The sequence below is a fragment of the Schistocerca nitens genome, chromosome 9 (genome assembly GCF_023898315.1).
Source record: "Schistocerca nitens isolate TAMUIC-IGC-003100 chromosome 9, iqSchNite1.1, whole genome shotgun sequence".
NCBI classification, from domain to species: domain Eukaryota; kingdom Metazoa; phylum Arthropoda; class Insecta; order Orthoptera; family Acrididae; genus Schistocerca; species Schistocerca nitens.
In genome coordinates this window covers 435,272,916-435,287,016 of record NC_064622.1, presented here as the reverse complement: position 1 = coordinate 435,287,016, position 14,101 = coordinate 435,272,916, and the positions used below count along the sequence as shown (strand labels likewise).

The following is a 14,101-nucleotide window of genomic DNA, read 5'->3' as shown; positions in this document are numbered from 1 at the left end:
TGATTAAATTTATAGGTGCTCATATGGAGGAGTGTAGACAGTCGTTACTCCTTCACTCCAACTGCGAGTGGAACAGGGAAGTGAGTGACTAGTAGTGGAACAACGTACCCTGCGCCTTGCGTTATATAGTGCTATGCGGAATGTGCACAATAAAAACGACGCACCACGAAGGAATTATACTAATGACACGGAAACTGGTAGATGTAACGTACATGTACAGATAAAAAAAATTATTACAATTTCAGAAAAAGAGAAAGACCTTCAAAAATTGAGCAGGTCAATAACGCAAGCAGTTATTCGGCCTGGCATTGATTGGTAGAGCTGCTGGATGTCGTCCTGTGGAATATCGTGCCGAAGTCTGTCTAACTGTTAACATTGACAACTCTACACAAACACCGCGGTTCTCCGTCGTGAAGCGAATGCCGTCGGCCACTGCGTTGTCCGCGGTGAGAGGTAATGCCTGAAATTTGGTGTTCTCGGCACACTCTTGAAACTGTGGATCTCGGAATACTGAATTCCCTAACGATTTCCGAGATAGAATGTCCCTTGCGTCTAGCTCCAACTACCATTCCGCGTTCAAAGTCTGTTAAACCGGCCGGATGGCCGAGCGGTTGTAGGCGCTACAGTCTGGAACCACGCGACCGCTACGGTCGCAGGTTCGAATCCTGCTTCGGGCATGGATGTGTGTGATGTCCTTAGGTTAGTTAGGTTTAAGTAGTTCTAAGTTCTAGGGGACTTATGACCCCAGCAGTTGAGTCCCATAGTGCTGAGAGACATTTGAGCCAAAGTCTGTTAATCCCCGTTATGCGGCCATAATCATTTCGGAAACTTTTTCACATGAACGCCTGACTACATATGACAGCTCCGCCAACGCACTGTCCTTTTATACAGTACCTTGTGTACGCGATACTACCGCCATCTGTATGTGCATATCGCTATTACACGATTTTTGTCACCTACGTGTACAGTTCATCGTTGCTTTTGCAATAAGTCTCACCACGGCATCTTTTGTGTGTGTGTGTGTGTGTGTGTGTGTGTGTGTCATCAGGCATCTGACTGGTTTGATGTGGTCGCCACGGATTCCTCTCCTGTGCCAACCTCTTCATCTCAGAGCAGCACTTGCAACCTACGTCCTCAATTATTTGCTGGATGTATTCCAGTCTGTGTCTTCTGCTACAGTTTTTGCCCTCTGCAGCTCCCTCTAGTACCATGGAAGTCATTCCCCTATGTCTTAACGGATGTCCTATCATACTGTCCCTTCTTCTTCTCTTCTTCTTAGTGTTTTCCACACATTCCTTTCCTCTCCGATTCTGCGCAGAACTTCCTTATTCCTTATCTTATCAGTCCACCTAATTTTCAACATTCGTCTGTAGCACTGCCATTACCGAACGTCATATTACTCCGTTCCTCTTCAAAATAGTTCAGGCAAAAAAGAGTATAGCGTTTCATGTAAAAAAATAATCAGGATTTCTACAGTACCTCGGCAAATAGCATAAAAAGCAGTAAAACATACGTCTTTTTAAGTGACTTTATTTGTAAAAATCCGTGTTTCAGTATATCGAACCGTTTATGAACTACTTGACAAGGGTCATCGTGTAAAATTACGCTGGTAGTCGTACCCCCAATACTCGTATCCTCCGCCGCATATTGTAGGGTCATTAAGCAGCACAAATGAAAATGTAGATACACTCCGTTAGACGAACTGCTGTTCACGTAAACAACTAACACGTAACTCTCCAAGCGCTAAAGTGCACCAGGTATGTTTACGTAGGCACATTTAGATGTGGCGTACTCCCGTACTGCCGCCGAGGCTATCACTCCAGACTATGTATTGGAGTCCCAGGACGAGACTTCTGCTGCTGCCCCGTTACTCGCGGCCACCTGGCCGCACAGGAAGCTGTGGTTCCCTTTCTGTAATTACACACCGCCAGGCTGGAAGTCACTAGGAGCCTTCGGACCAACATTCCGTTACAACACAACAGCTATGTCTTTATTATGTCTTAAATCTGATGTGTGTGAATCCTCATCCTTTTTTTTTTTTTTTTTTTTTTTGTAAGGCATAATATTGCTAACACTGCCAAACTATGCATCACTCCTTAAAATTCTTGACGCGAGATTTATCAGATGCTTCTGACTCTCTAGATCCAATTCCCAGCTTTTTTCATGATGTGCAAGAACCTGTTCCACCGTCTATTATTGTAGGTAAAATAGACTAAGAAACTCAGTGAAAAGATAATCAAATGCATGTGGCTAAGAAGACACGCCATGAGAAGATACATGAACTGCTGGGGCAGCACAAAAACCCCAGTTGTTTTAATGATGGCCTGCATGGAATTCATGAATTATCGTCCCACATAATCCGGTTGCAAAGTGCTCAAACTGAAAATATCCTTTATGCCAGAAATTAATCACGCATGGCGAGATCAGATTATGCAGAGTAGGAACGGCAAACACACTCATGAGACAAAACGTTATGCTCACCTACTTGTAGCGTGTTGGTCCACATTTGAAACGCAAACATGAGTTATTCTGCGGGACATGAATTCGGTAGGGTTACAGATGTATGCCACAAATGCTGTATGTCTTTTCGTTTAAGTTAAGTCTGGTCACTTCTATTTTGCTCCTCGTTGATTACACGGGTTCTTAACGAACTAAATATTGTACATAACTAGACTTTATTTTTGATCAGTAGTTGCCAAAACACCTTTTTGTTAGGGCACAGCGAAACGAATAGTGATGAAATGGACACATACCTTATTACACTCGTCTTGGAGAAGCCTCTCCGAGTTATGGAGTACTGGTCGAACAACGTGGTGTTTCTCAGTAGCGCCGTCTGCAATTAAGAAACAAGAGATTAAAGTAACATCATTAGGGACGTTTATCAACAGTTCCGTAATAAATAACAGTTTTTTATAGATAACTTTAACAGGTGTGTAGCACTAGCGAGTACTGCAGGGAAGTTATTTTTTGTTTTATAGTCACCGTGGTGAATGCTCACTGCAGAATAAAATATGCCACATCCTCAATCCTATAGTTATTTTATTGACGAGTGAGATGACGGGTAATTCATCATTGTAGAAGTTTATGATACAAGTTGACACCAAATGAAACACACATGGCACAAACAGTAGCATAAGCGCACAGTGCACCCGCCTTTGGCGGCAACGAAAACGTGTATTCTCGCATGGAAACGGTCGTAAAGGTGCTTGAAACGCAGCCTGCGATAGATTGTCCCAATCATCTTGACCTTTTGTTGCCTTACAGGCCGTGGAGAAAGAGTAAGTTCCTGTTACATAATGCCCTTTACGTGTTCAATTGGCAAGATGTCTTGTAATCTTGCTGGCCAGGGCAGTTGTTGTACAACACGAAGAGCTCATTGCATCTCAGCAGCCGTATGTGAACGTGCATTGTCCTGTTGAAAAAGCACATCACCTTCCTGTTGAAGGAATGGCAGTAGCACAGGGATAACAGCCGGTGAAATATAGTGGGTACTGGTTACTTTACCCAGCAGAAACTCCAAATGTGACCGCGATGGCACCCTCACACCATGAACCCTGAGATGGGACCTGTGTGTCGTGGGCGAATGCACTCTGGAGTAGGCAGCTCATCGGCTCTACGCCACACTCGTCTACATCCACCACTCGCATACAGACAGAGCCTCATCTCATCACGGAAAGCACAGAGCGCCATTGCAACCCTCCAGTCGACAACTTTACAACACCTGTAGCCGTGCGTGGCGGTATGGTGGTGTCAGTGGCAGCCTGGCCAGACGCACACGTGACATTGATCCTGTTGGAAGCGACCGATTTCTAATCGTCCATGATGACACAGGAGGTGCAACATATGCCCAGATTTCGTCGCTTGGTGACGTTCCATCGACCAGCGCTGCTCGCACACTGCGTTGATCTTGACATTTGCCTGTACTATGCGAAAGTCGAGAATCTGGTATACAGGTGTGGGAATGATCCACAGACCACTGCTGAAAACCGTTACATTGTGACAAACATGCTCAGCAGTCTGTCTATATATCCATCCAGCTTCCCAGAGCCCCACAGTGCGACACCGCTCAAATGGCTGAAGCTCTTCAGCAGGAGTACGTACTCGTCAGTGCTGCATGATTGTACCCAGGAATGAATGTTGCAAACGCTGTTCAAGTCTAAAGTCAACACTGTTACTGCCTGCAACGTGACAAATGAATCACTAATACTACATACAGCCTCCCAGTCTGCACATACCTTGTTGCCACTGAACACTGTCATCGAGGGTGTTGCATTTTTTTTCCGGTAATGTAACTGAAGTAATCGAAATATATAACTATGTAAATAAATCTCGACTTGTTTAGACACGTAGCAGTTCACGATGGAGGAGAGGATTTCTAACAAATCGTCATATCATTACTTTAGTTTAACCTCTCTACCCTCTGTTATCTATTACAGTCTAATGTTGTCTCCAAGTCCCTAACGGGAGCGGTACATACGGAGACTGGAGAATATCTCTTTTTTCTTCTTCTTGAAATTTTGTTAGTAAGCTTCCATTGGACAGTTTTTACCTATGCTGAAGTGTCTACCAGTTGGGTTTCTTCCACTTCTCTGTAACGTCCTTCCATGAGTCGAACAAATCTGTGTCGATTAGTGCTGCCACCTCTGTATATTTCAAATATCCTGTGTTAGTCCTATTTGGTACGGACAACACACACTTTTTAACACCTCACTTCCCGGTCATGCAGAACAGTCCCCCTTTGGCCTTTGTGTATGACCGGGTCGAGTTCTGGGGGAAGCGGACTTTATTCAACTTGGAGCTGGTGGGTCGGTCTTCTCTAATCCTCCTAAATGAGTTGTGGCCAGAGAGTACACGACTGTGTCACTGGGAGAGCGATTTCCCCATGACAGTCATTGTTTCCAACATCCATTGAAGAAAAAACTCGTAAATTCCTACCAAGACGCAGCAGTTCCGTAAGCAAGAGCAGAATATGGCCACTGACAATACCTACGTTCTGCTCCTGATTCTGACTGGCTGGAACCTCTAAACGTTAAGTAATTTCGTGGAGCGGTTTTGGAGCTCGCGAAATGGTGGAGTCGGCAAGCAGCCCTCGTGGTGTAGATTTGTAAAGGCATGGCCGGAGTGTGCGTTTCCATTCCGGAAGTCTGGAGTTAGTGATCTTTCATGATGAACGAAGATACTTTCCCTGTACCGAAAGCCTTCAAAGCATTAGAACGTGTGTTCCCATAGGTGGGCGTCGAATTCTGCTTAGACTATTCCATGTTTTTCTCGATAAGTGTCCCGGATTAGTGGGCGTGGACTTTTTCGGTAAAAAGAGGCCTCAGAGCAGGCGGTAGTTAGCTATAGGTGGTGTTGGGAAAAAGCGACGAAATTGGCTAGTGTTACTTGATACCCATAAATTTCTTTTCACTGCAAATTTCAGCTTTGTGTTTTTGAGTTACGTTTTCCCTGTGGACTTTGAACTGAACTGCTGTTTTGTTGTGGTGATTGTCGGCGGGGAATGATAGTAACCAGCTGGAGGCAGTCCTCTGAACTGTTTTAGCGGTGAACCCATTCCACTGGCTGGATCCCGGAATGTTCTTGAAAGTGGTCAGACAGGTACAGGGGTCTTAGTAACAGATTTTTGGAGTAGTGAGAAATTTAACTTTGTCTCACTGGTCAAAACGAGGATGGTGACCCTTATTTGGACTGATTTTACATGTTTAGCAGTGCAGACAATTAATTCAAATCCGAGGTAAACGTTTCTGGTAAAATCTGCATGTACATTCTAAAACAAAATAAAAAAAGAAAGCGACGCATCACAAAGGGATCATCCGAATGTAATGGTAAACAGTAGATGTGATGTGCATGTACAGTCAAGCAAATGATCACAATTTCAGAAAAACTGGGTGTTTTACTCAAGAGAAAGAGCTTCACAAGCTGAGCAAGTCAATAACGCGATGGTCTCCCTCTCGCCCTGTTTCAAGAAGTTATTCGATTTGGTATTGATTGGTAGAGTTGTTGGATGCCCTCCTGAGGGACATCGTGCCAAATTCTGTCCAATTGGTGCGTCACAGCGTCAAAATCCCGAGCTGGTTGGTGGACCCTGCCCATAGTACTTCACGGAATACTTCGCTGGTCATCTGGACTCAGTTCGAAGCGGGACTCGTCACAAGACAAGCCTACTCCAGTCAGTGAGATTCCAGGCCGAAGACGTGTCTGGAGACAACCTGGACAGCAGTTGGATGCCAACCCGACTGTCGCCCGCCATGCAGCCCAACAACCAGGGTACCATTTCTCTTCATAGCGGGACCCCTTTGGTTGCCATCCGCGGTAACTTTAGGGCACAACGGTATGTGGACGATATTCTACATGTTTTGTTGCCCTTCATGGCAAGCCATCCTGGGCTTATATTTCAGTAAGATAATGCCCCCACCCCCTTACACGGCGAGAGTTTCTACTGCTCGTCTTCGTGCTTGCCAACGCTGCCTTAGCCAGCAAGGTTACCGAATCTTTACCCAATTGAGAACGTTTGGAGGATAATGGGCAGCGCCCTCCATCCAGTTCGGGATTTTGACAATCTAAAGCGACAGTTGGACAGGATATGGCACGATATCCCTCGGGAGGACTTCCAACAACTGTATCAGTCAATGCCAAGCCGAATAACTGCTTGCATATGAGTCGGAGGTGGAGCATTACGTCATTGACTTGACCAATTTGTGAAGTTCTTCTCCCGAATAAGTCACTCTATTTTTCTGATATTGTAATCATTTCTTTGTCTCTGCGTGTACATCACATGTACTGATTTCCGTCGCTCTGTCGCATTCCGATAATTCCTTCGTGGTGTTCCCCCCCCCCGTTAAGTTGTGTTACGTCGGGTAGTTTGTCTGACGCGCCGCACACCGCCAGAGGTGGGTGAACTCTGGCCGCGGTCACATTCTGATTTCACCGAGCGAGGTGGCGCACTGGCTACCACACTGGACTCGCATTCGGGAGGACGACAGTTCAAACCCGCGTCCGGCCATCTTGACAGGTTTTTCGTGATTTCCCTAACTCACTATAGGCAAATGCTGGGATGGTTCCTTTGAAAGGGCACGGCTGACTTCCTTTCCGATCCTTCCCTAATCCGATGGGACTGATGACCTCGCTGTTTGGTCCTCTCCTCCCAAATCAACCAACCAATCTAACTTCGCTCGACGGCACGGAAGCTCCAATGATAATGACGGTGTTTGGTATGTGGGGCCCTCAACTGCGCGGTTACCAGCACCCGTACAAATTCCCAACCTTTGCTCAGTCCAATCTCGCGACTTTCATGAATGATGATGAAATGATGATGACTACACAAACACCCAGTCATCTCGAGGCAGGTGAAAATCACCGACCCCGCCGGGAATCGAACTCGGGACCCCGTGCTCAGGAAGCGAGATCACGACCGCGAGACCACAAGCTGCGGGGGAGTTCCGAGGCAAGGACGGAAGGAGTGTTTCATTGTGTTAAGTAGTACATTGTAAGTGTGGTGTACAGTGATAATATTCCAACTATTCAAAAGATTCGCTAGTGAAGACACTAGAGGGAGGAAGTTAAAATCGAAAAAGAGCCGGTTAGCATCAGGCGAATTTTAAACACTAGTTCTGCAACGGACAGCGGGTTTTTGAAGCGGTGAATGAAAGTGGCTCTTGGCAGTCGTTAGAGAACCCGAAGAGAGGAAGCAGTTGCACAGATGAGATACGAGGCATCCGGCGCAAGGTTTCCATCGCAGGTTTTGCGCTCCCATTCCCATTGTGCACCGCATTCGGGAAGTCAGCAACCGTGCAACGACCCACGTCCGGGACGTTACTAATTCTCCACTAGCTCTGGCTGGCTTCTCTCCGTCACCTCCGGAAGAGTTTCTTCAACACGAGAGCTGAGGGGCTCTTCTGGTACCACATTCGTGCGGCCGACTCTCCTAACATGAAAGGAACCTTTTTCTCTCGTACCGAATTACAACTACAATTCACATGCTTCGCGCCGGCGTTTCGCTCACGTAGATTGTATGATCTGCAAAAATTTTTATTGTTCGCAAATTCAATACCTTCTAAACTTTTCACGCTAATTAAGGCCACAGAAGCAACGTCTTTTCCGAACGAAGCTTTCTGTCAATCACGACTTATGTTTCTTGTGGTGATATTTCCTTAGAAACTTTCACCCTCTAACAGATATTTCCCTACATCTAACCGAGAAGTGAAATATCAGTTTTCATACAATTACCTTTAATAATTTTTTAATACAATGAAACATTTTCTTAAAAAATTTTATTCTCTACTCACTCCCTTGGGGGTTTAATTTCCGAAAACACTGAAACACGTATTTTTTTATTTCCAGCCGAGAAGTCAAATAACAATTCTCAAACATGTAGCTTTAAAAATGCTTTAGTAGTTCTTTAGTAATGATTTATTTTTAAAAAACTTCTACAAACTGTTTTACCCGTTAGTGGCTGAATTTCCAAAATTGCTGAACACCTTTTTCTTATTTCTGACTGAGAATCCAAATACGAACTTTCGTAGTTCTAGCTTCAAAATTGCCTTAACAGCGAGATATTTCCGGAAAGCCTTTCATCCCCTATTTCACCCCCTTAGGGTTGGAATTTCTAAAAATCTCTCTTTCAACGACGCCTACAGTACAAGATCAACACCCTTTCCAAATTACAGTTTCTGTTCTTAGCGGTTTGGGATGGACGATGATGAGTCAGTCAGGACATTGCCTTATATATATATATATATATATATATATATATATATATATATATATATATATATATACTCCTGGAAATTGAAATAAGAACACCGTGAATTCATTGTCCCAGGAAGGGGAAACTTTATTGACACATTCCTGGGGTCAGATACATCACATGATCACACTGACAGAACCACAGGCACATAGACACAGGCAACAGAGCATGCACAATGTCGGCACTAGTACAGTGTATATCCACCTTTCGCAGCAATGCAGGCTGCTATTCTCCCATGGAGACGATCGTAGAGATGCTGGATGTAGTCCTGTGGAACGGCTTGCCATGCCATTTCCACCTGGCGCCTCAGTTGGACCAGCGTTCGTGCTGGACGTGCAGACCGCGTGAGACGACGCTTCATCCAGTCCCAAACATGCTCAATGGGGGACAGATCCGGAGATCTTGCTGGCCAGGGTAGTTGACTTACACCTTCTAGAGCACGTTGGGTGGCACGGGATACATGCGGACGTGCATTGTCCTGTTGGAACAGCAAGTTCCCTTGCCGGTCTAGGAATGGTAGAACGATGGGTTCGATGACGGTTTGGATGTACCGTGCACTATTCAGTGCCCCCTCGACGATCACCAGTGGTGTACGGCCAGTGTAGGAGATCGCTCCCCACACCATGATGCCGGGTGTTGGCCCTGTGTGACTCGGTCGTATGCAGTCCTGATTGTGGCGCTCACCTGCACGGCGCCAAACACGCATACGACCATCATTGGCACCAAGGCAGAAGCGACTCTCATCGCTGAAGACGACACGTCTCCATTCGTCCCTCCATTCACGCCTGTCGCGACACCACTGGAGGCGGGCTGCACGATGTTGGGGCGTGAGCGGAAGACGGCCTAACGGTGTGCGGGACCGTAGCCCAGCTTCATGGAGACGGTTGCGAATGGTCCTCGCCGATACCCCAGGAGCAACAGTGTCCCTAATTTGCTGGGAAGTGGCGGTGCGGTCCCCTACGGCACTGCGTAGGATCCTACGGTCTTGGCGTGCATCCGTGCGTCGCTGCGGTCCAGTCCCAGGTCGACGGGCACGTGCACCTTCCGCCGACCACTGGCGACAACATCGATGTACTGTGGAGACCTCACGCCCCACGTGTTGAGCAATTCGGCGGTACGTACACCCGGCCTCCCGCATGCCCACTATATGCCCTCGCTCAAAGTCCGTCAACTGCACATACGGTTCACGTCCACGCTGTCGCGGCATGCTACCAGTGTTAAAGACTGCGATGGAGCTCCGTATGCCATGGCAAACTGGCTGACACTGACGGCGGCGGTGCACAAATGCTGCGCAGCTAGCGCCATTCGACGGCCAACACCGCGGTTCCTGGTGTGTCCGCTGTGCCGTGCGTGTGATCATTACTTGTACAGCCCTCTCGCAGTGTCCGGAGCAAGTATGGTGGGTCTGACACACCGGTGTCAATGTGTTCTTTTTTCCATTTCCAGGAGTGTATATATATATATATATAAAGCCCTATGAAAATTTTTAATATCCACGCTATCGTCAACTGTGCTGAATTATAACTCTGGTATAAACTAACCTATGCTCTAAACCAATACATTATTACCACGTCTTTAATAGCATTGTGATCCGCCTTCGGAACGCAATACACCGGTAGTACGTAGCACGGATTCGACAAGCCCTTGGTAGGTTCCGGATGTTCGCAGCACCACCCTGCTATGCACAGGTGACGCAATTCCCACAAGTTAGAGGCCGGTGGTCTGTCGGCGCGGAACTGTTACAAGAATTTGCTATGCCACACCTGCAACCTGATGTCTTGTTCCAGCAGGATGGGGCCCCTCCACACTGCTCTCTGGACGGCCGTCAGTTTCTAGATGAATAATTTCCGGATAGGAGGATTGGACGAGATGGTCCATTCCGAAGATCGCCAAGATCCCCTGACCTCACACCACTATACTTCTTCCTCTGGCGTTTTGTATAGGATCTGGCGTATGTAACCTATAGGACGTGAATTTACGCATCCGCAACGCATTTGAACATGTCAACATGGATATCTTGAATCGTGTGCGGGGAGAAATTCAACTCCGACAAGACATTTTCCATGTCACTAAGCGTGCACACACTGATGTGAATGAATGGGGAAACAGAGGTTTGTGAGTTATCTTATCACAAGCTGAAAACCATTTGTTAATATTATATTTTGACTAAAGTTCAGTCTTGATCACACCATTTATGTTTCAATGATATAGGTAACCGGTTTCGGTTATTTTTACATAACCATCAGCAGACCCATGGCTCCCTTAGGATGGTAGGTAGGTAGGATGGTAGTGGCTGAGGAGAGCTCCGCCTACCATCATAAGGGAGCCATGGGTCTGATGATGGTTATGTAAAAATAACCGAAACCGGTTACCTATATCATTGAAACATAAATGGTGTGATCAAGACTGACCTTTAGTCAAAATATAATAATCTATTGATCACTGTATTCCAAAAATGTTTACCAAAATTTGTTAATATCTAATATAATTTTAAACTTATTAAAGTATGAAGTTGTAAAGAAATTTATGGACGCCGTGTACTTTCCTTACAGCATCACGTTCCGCACGCCACTAGGCGACATTCAGTCTCACGATGGGCTTTGGTCATAACGTTTTGGCTGACGATGTTTGCAAGTATTCAGTACAATCTGGCTCAGTGGCAGTCGACGACTGCAAATCCTGACAACTTCTTCCTGTTGCTAAGAGTCGTAACGTCGCCAATCTTTGGGTTCATCATCTCACGAAGTGTGAAAACTGTGTTTGTTTAGGGAGCCACTGTCTTGAACTCTAGAGCGTTTTCTTGCGCCCCTGACGCTTGGTGTTTGCCATATATAGTGTGTCCCATTTATCTTCATCATCCCAAATAACATTCTTTTCCAGAAGCAAAATAAAAAATGTTGTTTAGTTACATTAACGGTACTTGTAATTTTGTTCGTTACGATGATATGCATTTTATAGATAAACCGATAAGGGCAAAAATCAGTTGTGACCCACTTATTGCTTGAATATGCTGGAAAATGTTGAAAAGGTACTCAACTTCAGACTTTAGGACGGAAGTGTGGTATAAAATTAGTACCGATGAACGGAGCTCTCAAAAGTGAGCAGTTTTTAAGACATTTTTGTGTATTATATTTTGCGCCTGGTCGATGTTCATTCTAGAGCTGACGGCATGAAACAGGAAATAGTTTTCCCTTAAACGTATTTCATTTCAGGAAGATCAGTTAGGCGAAAAGGCCCTGTATACGACACTACTTTTAAGCTTTAGTTCGCGCTATCGAGTTTTGCCATTAGGGTGGCTATTATTTTAAAAATTTTCAACCGTTGTTTCTAAAACAATGGCAGCTTAGAAATTAGTTGAGAAATTTGTTTAGAGTAACCGTTTAAAGAAACAGTGCTGTGAAAAAATGAGAATCTTACATGAAGGTTTCCATTGGATCATCTTTCACGATTTTTGCAGAGGCTAACTCAACAGCGATGCCTTAATCGCTTACTTCAGCTTTTACTCATAAATCACCTTCAGAAACAAAAACTATTTACTATTGGTAATCCAAAGTTCGTCATTGTCGTGCTTCTGTCGCCGATCAATTTTCCGATGGTCGACCAGAACTGGATGTCGTTCCAATAAATAAAACATGTGACTTACCGTGAAACAGAGCCATCCTTAGGCATATCTAAGACTGCACTACAAACGGCTCTGTATGAACATATATCTGTGAAAAATATTTGTTCCCGAAGGATTCATCTGAAAAATCGGCTCTTGCGAGTTGGTGCAAGGAAATGCTCGAAAACACCCACAGTGGAAACGTAAAATTCGTACACAACATCGTAACAGGAGACGAAACTTGGATGTATTCGAAACTAAGCACCAGTCAACTGTTTCGGTGTTACAAAACGAACAGAAATCAACTAAAGTGGTTCGTTCGCAATTCACTTTCAAGAAAATTATGACTTGTTTCTACCTTTATCTGACTACACTGCAATTGACTGTTGTTCGTTGGTAAAGAGTTCAGGATATTTTCCTGAGGTTCCACTCTCGAATAGCAAGTGCAAAAGATGAACACTTAAATATTTCCGTCTGAATCTGATTTCTCTTATTTTATCACAATGGTCATTTCTCCCTATGTAGGTGGAAGCCATAAAAAAATGTTCAAATGTGTGTGAAATCATATGGGACTTAACTGCTAAGGTCATCAGTTCCTAAGCTTACACACTACTTAACCTAAATTATCCTAAGGACAAACACACACACCCATGCCCAAGGGAGGACTCGAACCTCCGCTTGGACCAGCCGAACAGTCCATGACTGGAGCCCCCTAGACCGCTCGGCTCATCCCGCGCGGCGGTGGAAGCCATAAAACATTTTCATATTCAGAGGAGAAAGGTAATGATTGAAATTTCATGAAAACGTCTCGCCACAACAACAAACGATGATGCTTTAATGATTGCCACCACAATTCGGTTATCATATCCGCGACACACTCTACCCCATTCCGCGATAATACACTCCTGGAAATGGAAAAAAGAACACATTGACACCGGTGTGTCAGACCCACCATACTTGCTCCGGACACTGCGAGAGGGCTGTACAAGCAATGATCACACGCACGGCACAGCGGACACACCAGGAACCGCGGTGTTGGCCGTCGAATGGCGCTAGCTGCGCAGCATTTGTGCACCGCCGCCGTCAAGCGTGGACGTGAACCGTATGTGCAGTTGACGGACTTTGAGCGAGGGCGTATAGTGGGCATGCGGGAGGCCGGGTGGACGTACCGCCGAATTGCTCAACACGTGGGGCGTGAGGTCTCCACAGTACATCGATGTTGTCGCCAGTGGTCGGCGGAAGGTGCACGTGCCCGTCGACCTGGGACCGGACCGCAGCGACGCACGGATGCACGCCAAGACCGTAGGATCCTACGCAGTGCCGTAGGGGACCGCACCGCCACTTCCCAGCAAATTAGGGACACTGTTGCTCCTGGGGTATCGGCGAGGACCATTCGCAACCGTCTCCATGAAGCTGGGCTACGGTCCCGCACACCGTTAGGCCGTCTTCCGCTCACGCCCCAACATCGTGCAGCCCGCCTCCAGTGGTGTCGCGACAGGCGTGAATGGAGGGACGAATGGAGACGTGTCGTCTTCAGCGATGAGAGTCGCTTCTGCCTTGGTGCCAATGATGGTCGTATGCGTGTTTGGCGCCGTGCAGGTGAGCGCCACAATCTGGACTGCATACGACCGAGGCACACAGGGCCAACACCCGGCATCATGGTGTGGGGAGCGATCTCCTACACTGGCCGTACACCACTGGTGATCGTCGAGGGGACACTGAATAGTGCACGGTACATCCAAACCGTCATCGAA

At 46.2% G+C, this 14,101-nt stretch overlaps 1 protein-coding gene across 2 annotated transcripts in view; it reads right to left on the bottom strand.

Annotated features, from left to right (window-relative positions):
- LOC126202878 (uncharacterized) overlaps positions 1–14,101 on the bottom strand; it is a 279,984-nt gene that overhangs the window by 191,534 nt on the left and 74,349 nt on the right. For both annotated transcript variants that reach the window (XM_049936919.1, XM_049936918.1), the window contains exon 2: positions 2,754–2,833. The gene's annotated coding sequence lies outside the window, so the exon portion shown is untranslated. The remainder of the gene's footprint in view (positions 1–2,753; positions 2,834–14,101) is intronic.